This window comes from Taudactylus pleione, unplaced genomic scaffold, assembly GCF_031769625.1.
Source record: "Taudactylus pleione unplaced genomic scaffold, aTauple2 ptg000602l, whole genome shotgun sequence".
Taxonomy (NCBI): domain Eukaryota; kingdom Metazoa; phylum Chordata; class Amphibia; order Anura; family Myobatrachidae; genus Taudactylus; species Taudactylus pleione.
In genome coordinates this window covers 329,205-337,393 of record NW_028285004.1, presented here as the reverse complement: position 1 = coordinate 337,393, position 8,189 = coordinate 329,205, and the positions used below count along the sequence as shown (strand labels likewise).

The following is an 8,189-nucleotide window of genomic DNA, read 5'->3' as shown; positions in this document are numbered from 1 at the left end:
ATGTTGCATTTTGCAAAAAATGGGTTGCAATTTTAAACAAGTGTTCTTTTGACCTTATCTTACTTGTTATAGAGAAAAGCACGAGGGAACTCTCTTTGTCAAAAGAAAAATTAAATGAATTCGAAAGCACCCATAAAGAAGACTTAATAAAAGATAATACCATAGATTGGTTGGAAAAATTGAATAATCAAGTGGATAAATATACCAAAGACTTGTTTCAATTCAAAAAATCTAAATGATCTAAAGTGGAATCTGATTATACTACCCAACAAGTATATGGCTGGTTAATTGGACAGAGGGAACGTCAGTGCCCTATCAGCTTTAGAAGAAAACACCTGCAATTTACAAGAGACTCTGCCTCATCAGCAGAATCACATGAACCCAGTGATTCTGATATCCCTAGTACCCCAGGCAATATGACAAGGATCCCTTTAGGGATGTCTACAAGAAAAACTCTGGCTCACGCAAGAGAAAATTTACTAGACGAGCGGGTCAGAACCAAGGGCAGAGGGGGACGGTGCAGGGCTCCATTACCCAGGAGGATTTAGTGTTTTATCTTTCTAACAGAGAATTATCAGCTTCAGAATGTAAAGTGTTGAATATGGGTCATTCCTTTGTTCCGACGAGAGGATATGACCCATTTAAATGGCCGGTTGAAACTTATAAATTGGGTCGTAAATTACGATTGAGAGAACATTTTTCAAAATCTATTCCTCAAGATGACAAAGGTGTGATCTTATTCCTTATAAATTAAGGGCACTCCAATCACCCTCGAAATTTGACCCACAGTCCAATAACCATTCTATCAAAACGTTTTCACGCCTACTAAAAGATTCAGAGACTATTAAACAACAAGCTTCATTAATAGGCCCATCAAATTTATATAGAGAAGAACGTAAAGCTTTGGAGGATCTACGTAAAGATCCCACGATTATTATCAAACCAGCGGATAAGGGCAGCTCCATTACGATCCAAAATCTAGATGATTACAAACAAGAAATTTATTCACAGCTATCAGACATAGCGACATATATTAAATTAAGAGGGGATCCTACTCAATCGTTTAAGAAGGACTTTGATTCAGTTTTACAGGCGGCTTATGATACTAACATCATCACATTAGCTCTAAAAGAGGCGTTATCTTCTTTACATCCAAAAGGTCCCAATTTTATATACTGTACCTAAAATACACAAGTCACTCGTTAAGCCACCGGGTAGACCAATTATCTCAGCCCGGGGCTCCTTATTCCATCCGATTGCAGTATATCTGGACCATTACCTTCAACCGATTGTACAGAGTCAAAATTCCTTCTTAAAAGACACTACATCACTTTTGTTGGAGCAGATTAAAGACATACCATCGGATCTAATATTGGTTACAGCAGATGTGAAAAACTTATATACAAGCATCCCTCACCAAGAGGGGCTACGAGCTGCCAGACATTTGCTGAACAACCACCCTGCCTATGATGGTCCGGATTTGAATTTTTTCATCCAATTGTTAGAACTTACACAAGGGTGTTTTATCGCTGGTAAGACGTGCAGTATATTTGTTATAAGTTGTCATTCACTTTGAACATAAATATAAGGTTCTTAGCCCATTTCAGAGCACTGATATTGTTTGCGATTGATACCTAGTTTTTAATTCATGTTTTGTATTGTTTTGTCTTGTTTGTTAGCTATGTAATGTGGTAACCATGGTGATGGGTGCACTTTGAACTGTTTGATGTCAACTTCCGCTTTTGGGCGGAAGACCGGCGACTACACGAGGTGTCCTATAAAGGTATGTAATTTTTCATGTTCTTGTCATCCTGACGAAATGAAGTAGTGCTTCATGAAATGTTGATCCATCCATGAGAGCCTGTTGCCATTTGTGATCAGTCGCCGAGGGTGCCGCCATTCAGCAGTGTATATATATATATATATATAAAGTCCGATGAACCGGCACTCGTTAGGCAGTGCAACCATGCACTTAACTTGCTCAGGTGCCCTCCTTAGGGGTTATGCAAACTCCAAAACATTTCAACAGGAAGGCTGCACTCAGAGACTGGCACAGGTTGAGTAGGTAAAAAAAAATTTCTTTAATCGATGTTTCGGAGGACGAAACTCTTTTCTCAAGATCACCACATACACATATATTTTTATATTAGGTCGTCCTTATGAGACCGGGAAATTTATATATATATATATATATATATATATATATATATATGTATATATATCTTCAGTTTTGCTCTTAAAGCGGATGCTGCATGGTACTATAGTGCACTGTACTGCTGGGCCGCTCTATCTATTTTGGAATAAAAAGGGTGTAGACTGCACTGTGTATCAATCACCGGCATGGGTTCTCTATCCCTTTTTATACATATGATTACATCGCTGGATGTATTCTAAGATGATGTATTCTAAGATGATGTAGTGGTTACTGCATGGTTTTGTCATACACTGATACTGGAGTTCGAATCCCAGTGAACCTCTGGACTAGAGAACAAAATAATTCAGATAAGATCCTGGGTAGTATCTGTTATTATCAGTTTAATATCTAATATGCCCCTTATCTTGGGCCATGCATTAATGGATTTTTGAACAGAGAGGTGGAGTAAGAGCTTGTTCTTTCCATTCCATGCATTTCGCCTCTGTCCCTCCTTTGGGGTGGGTCTCCTTTACCTAGTGTAAAGGGTATATTTATATCCATTCTGATCCTAGACTGTATTGTCTGATCTCTCCTTTGAACTGGTGCCTTTAGACTAGGTCTTCTACTCCCATGTGACTACATGAAGAATTCTCATTTTGCGCTGTCATTCTGTGAGTCATAGACTGCGGTATCTTGGTGTGACCACAAATGTCTCCACTAACAATTCTGCTAGTTTTTTACACAGGGCTAGGCCTTTAGTGATGCAACTCCAGTCTAAAGATCAGGTCAAAAGCATACAGTCTCAGTTAACCTACAGAAACTATTGGTACTCTACCCCCATCAGGATATTGGCAACGTAGAACACAGGTCAGCTAAGTCCACAGAAAGACCTGGTGGTCCCTGTTTGCTCACAGGTAAGAACTTGCTCCACTTACCTAAGCAGGTGGTAAAGTCTTAACAGCTATACTGGAGGAGATCTGTCCGAGTAGGGTACTTATTTTCCTATCATTTTGGCTATTAACCCTTGGAATATTGGTCTATATTCAAAACTTCCATCTATATGAAAGATAAGCCAGAATGCAGGCATTAACGCTGCCTCAAACTGACCTAATGTACATTTGTTATTTTTATGTTAGTTGTTTTTTTTTTGCTATCCTGCTGGTTCTCTATTTTTCTATGTCAGACAAACCTGGTCTGCCAATCCTTATGGCACTAATTCTCCTTGGGGGTTTATATCCACATTGCCTTCTATATATATAAGTGTCCATAGTTTTAACTTTCCCTTTTCCCTCCTTGCTAGAGATATATGCCTTGGTTAACATACTCTAGATATTTAATGGTTGTTCTGGACCATCACTTCCAGGGTCATTGGTCGCATTATGAGCCCATGCTCCAAATCAATGTTCTTTAACTCCATGCAATCTTCATGCTCTTCTGGAAGCTACCTCGCTTCTCGAAGGTCAGCCTGTTCAGATATAGTTAGACAATGCCACTGCCATCTAATATGTCTCCCTTCAAGGAAGGATGCTCAGTTTCAGAGCTTGCGCGAGGTGAGTCATATTCTACGATGGACAGAGCCCCATGTTTTGGCTATCTTAAGGATCTTCTTCCAGTAGTGACTAAATGGGAGGCTGACCTTTTTAGTTGTGAAAACATTCATCCTGGAGAATGGGACCTTCAACTGAGGGTTTTCCCATCTGCTTGTCGGTAGGTGGGGCAGGCCAGACATACATCTCTCAGCCTCCAGGCACAGTCATCTGGTGCCTTGGTACTGCTCCAGGACTTGGAACTCAAATGCTGAGGTAGTGGGCCATCTGACAGTATTGGAGGTACGATCTCATGAATCTCTTACCTTTGTTCCACTAGTTCTCAGGCATGTTAAGCAAGAAGTGGACATGGGTTTCCTGGTGTCTCCAAACTGGCCCATCAGGCCTGGTTCTCAAATTTCCATCTACTCCTCATCAAGGATCCCTAGCTATTACCTTTTCACCTGAATATCCTGCTTCTAGGTCCGATCATATTCCCTGACTTACAGTAGCTGCATTTCATGGTGTATCTGTTGAGGCCACTATATTACATATAGCAGGGGTTCCAGACTCTGTTGTTCCCACCGTGTTCTAGGCTTGCAAGCCAGTTACATCAGCTCATTATCACTGCATCTGGTGTTCTTATGTGATCTTATGTGAAGAGCGGGGGGTTCCCACCACTGCTTCCATCATTCAGTCTCCTTCCCTTCTTCAATGGTACCTGGATTCTGGTTTGTGCCTCGGTCCTCTTAAGAGTTCATGTCTTGGCATTGTTGATATTCTGCGCCACCTGGCCTTTTTACCTCAGATTCAATCTTTACTTCAGGGGGTTCTCCTAGGACAGGCTCCATTGTCCCGCCTACACATTTACCTGGTTCTGTTGTTTCTTTCAGTCTTCTCTATTCAAGACTTGGAGGACATGGAAATGACACTATATTCCTTGAAGATGGTTCTCCTATTGTCCTTGGCTTCGGACAGGCAGGTCTCAGAGTTGGGAGCTCTCACTTGTTGGCTTCCAAATCTTATTTTCATGATGAACGTGCAGAACTCAGTAAAAAAACCATCTTCATACTTACGGTGAATCACCCAGCCTATTGTGGTTCCGCTGTCAGTTGGCTCGCAGTCTTCCCTCACCATGGATTTGTGCAGATTCTTTTGACTTAGGTGGCCCATATTGCAACATTGTGGAATTCACATTCCTTGTCTTTTTTTTAGTGCTGCTAAAGGTACTTGGCCTGCTTCTATGCAGATGTTAGCCACATTGATCCATATGGCCATCCGACATGTGTATGTGCTAGTACCTGGCCTTTGCTTGTTTTCTATGTTGCACATTTTGCCTATGCAGTGGTCTCTTCTTGGGCTGCCCATCATGATACCTCAGTTCTTTATTCTTTCGTGTGGGGCCATAATGGATTTTTTGCTTGCTTCTTACCTTAGCAGCCTCAAAATCTACTTTTAGTTGCAGGGTTTTGCAGGTTACTCAGGGCTCTCCAAACCGAGGGAGGTGAACTGTGGGATGTCCCCAGTGTCTTGATCTCCAGTGTCCTCTGGAGGATGAAGAAAAAAATAGGATTTTGGTACTTACCAGTAAAATCCCTTTCTCGGATTCCAGAGGGGACACTAGACACCCTCACAGCACTGTTTTACATACCATTGTGTTCTATTTTTTTATTCATGTTGAATACATTCTGTGATTATGTATGTTTTTTTCCGGCTTTTGCCGTCCTTGATGTTTGATTACTTCTCAGTTGTGTCTTCTGATTCTGTTCCATCTCCTCAGGTTCCAATTCTCTAACTGGGGCTTCGGGGGGATAGAGGGGGAGGAGTCACTCACACTTATAAATTTAAAGTGCCAGCTACACTCATCCATCCATCCATCTATAACCATTGTCTTTATCTCCACTGTAAGTACCAAAATCCTATTTTTGTTTATCTAAAAGTTTGGGAAATTTGCAAAAATCTTAATACCAAAATAAATTTAATTTTCCTTCATAAGCCTATCTAACTATCCAAAATCACAATTAGTGCACATAATGGAAAGCCCTACCCTTGGTGCAAAAGATTCATATAAAACCAAATGGAGCTTTGCATACACTGGCCTTTGAATAGCCTGAAATTCCATCTACTTGCCTACAACACCCCAGGAGCACACCTTTTCTCCATGTAAATACAGATATGTCACAGATACATCTATCCTCCATGCGATACAAGTTGTGCCACACATAACGCGGGAGATCCTTGTGCCTTGCTAGCGCCAAGCATCTTTCATGTGACTTTTTACCTTCAAATGCATCTTATTGACACAGTGATATGAAGAACTAGCACAAACAGCTTCTGTTGGTTAAATTGATATGCAGCATGTCTATGTTCTCTGTGCATCTGCGGGTGTATCTGCATGTGAATACCAATTTACAGTGTCAGTGGCTGTAACACTGTAACATAGCGCTTTGCATGCAGATACACCTGCAGACGCACACAGAACATAGGCATGCTGCATATCAATTTAACCAACAGAAGCTGCTTGTGCTATCTATTCGCATATCTGTGAATAAGACACATTTGAAGGTAAAAAGTCGCCCAAAAAAATGCTCAGCACATGGTGGAATTAGAAGGGCTGTTTAATGTGCAAGGAGGCTAGATGTATGAGGACACACCTGAACACAGGTGATGCCCAGTTCCATCTACTATGCTGCAAGTGGAGTTGTACCTAAGATGCCTAAGACTCTAAATCACCCACAGTCATTGAAATAATTGTATATACAGGCTCAGACTCATGTACATAAAGGGAAAAAGGTATCCAGGCGCTAAACGGGTAAATTTACACCCCTGAGGCAGCACGGCTGAAAGGGATAGTCAGTCCCAATAACAAGAGTACAATATATATGAAAAAACAGCCGGTGTGTCAGGGGGTATGGGTATTATATGACAAGGTTCGTGTATTAAAATAGACAAATTTATTGACAATTAAAATATAATAAATAAATATGCATATGTCCCTGGATAGTCTAATGAAAAAGACTGTGCATTATATCACATTAGTAATCTTTCTGTAGAAATACCATGGTCCAAATTGAATGGCTGCGGGCCCGTTGGCTGTAAAAAGATTGTGTCCAAAAATTGGAGATACAGATTGATTCACTTGTCTCCACTGTGTTATAAAATATACTGCACATAGTAAAACCACACAGAATATACATATGTGCATGTATATTATCTTGGGTAATTAATCTATAATAGTAAGTAGATTAAACCCTAGTGGTATATTGATAAATAATACATAATATTAAAGTAAAAAAGATTATATATAACATGCAAGTATACTAAAAATATTATAAAGCATGATGGAAAGACAGAGGACTCAGAACACAGAATTTAATTCTATTTGTTCATTTAACCCATCAGGATATAAGCTATTCATTTGGAAGATCCAAAATAGCTCCTGATGACATAAGGATCTAAATCTATCGCCTTTTCAGATGGTTGGGGGGATATGTTCTAACCCTACAATCTTAAGTGAATGGTCATTTCTGTCATGTACATTAGCATAGGATGTTACTTCTATGTTCCAAGAAGCGTTCCTCCTGCGCTTCATGCTGCAAGCTGCTCGTGGGGACTGAGTCTCTTCATCACAGGAATTGCTGCCACTACAGACAGAGCCATCATACGGAGATCCAAGCTCCCTAGACAACAGGTGAGAGCTTTCCATCGTGACACCGTATCATAGACCGCTCATCCATATAAAAGGCAACACTGGGCTATTTGAAATATTTCTCCTGCTACTCAAAGGATACTTTATAACACAGTGGTGACAAGTGTATCAATCTGTATCTCCAATTTTTGGACACAATCTTTTTACAGCCAGCGGGCCAGCAGCCATTCAATTTGGACCATGGTATTTCTACAGAAAGATTACTAATGTGATATAATGCACAGTCTTTTTCATTAGACTATCCAGGGACATATGCATATTTATTTATTATATTTTAATTGTCAATAAATTTGTCTATTTTAATACACGAACCTTGTCATATAATACCCATACCCCCTGACACACCGGCTGTTTTTTCATATATATCAAACTCATGCACAGTTGCTAAAAAGCATAAGATCCATCCAAAACATGGGCTTGGGCACAACTCTAATACAAGCCATGTATCTTTAATCCCTTTTCTGGCTATGGATGTTGAGTCCCACTTGTCATCTGCATGTATACTAAAGCTATGGAGAATGAGTGTGACTCGTCCACTGTGTGAGGACTGCAAAAAAAAAATAAAGTTTTTTACCTTTTCCACCATTCCGGAATGATCAAAAGGGACATGTAGGCATCCATCAGGCAGTCCAGGAAGTGCTGCTGGCATGCACAAAAAAACTGTCTGCAATGTAATATAAAGAAATAAAAATGTTAAAATTGATAGTAGGGATTTTAAGCCCCTCTATATCACGCAACAAGTAACATAAAATTATGTGGGCACCCTTGTTTGAAAGAGGGAAATACAATCTTTAGTTTTAGTGTATAGCAGTAATTCTTC

At 40.1% G+C, this 8,189-nt stretch overlaps 1 non-coding gene across 1 annotated transcript; it reads left to right on the top strand.

The window, feature by feature from the left end:
• Positions 1–2,469: 2,469 nt before the first annotated feature.
• LOC148480734 (U2 spliceosomal RNA) lies at positions 2,470–2,667 on the top strand. The gene has a single exon (XR_015871947.1). It is a non-coding gene; the product is annotated as a U2 spliceosomal RNA (small nuclear RNA).
• Positions 2,668–8,189: the final 5,522 nt, after the last annotated feature.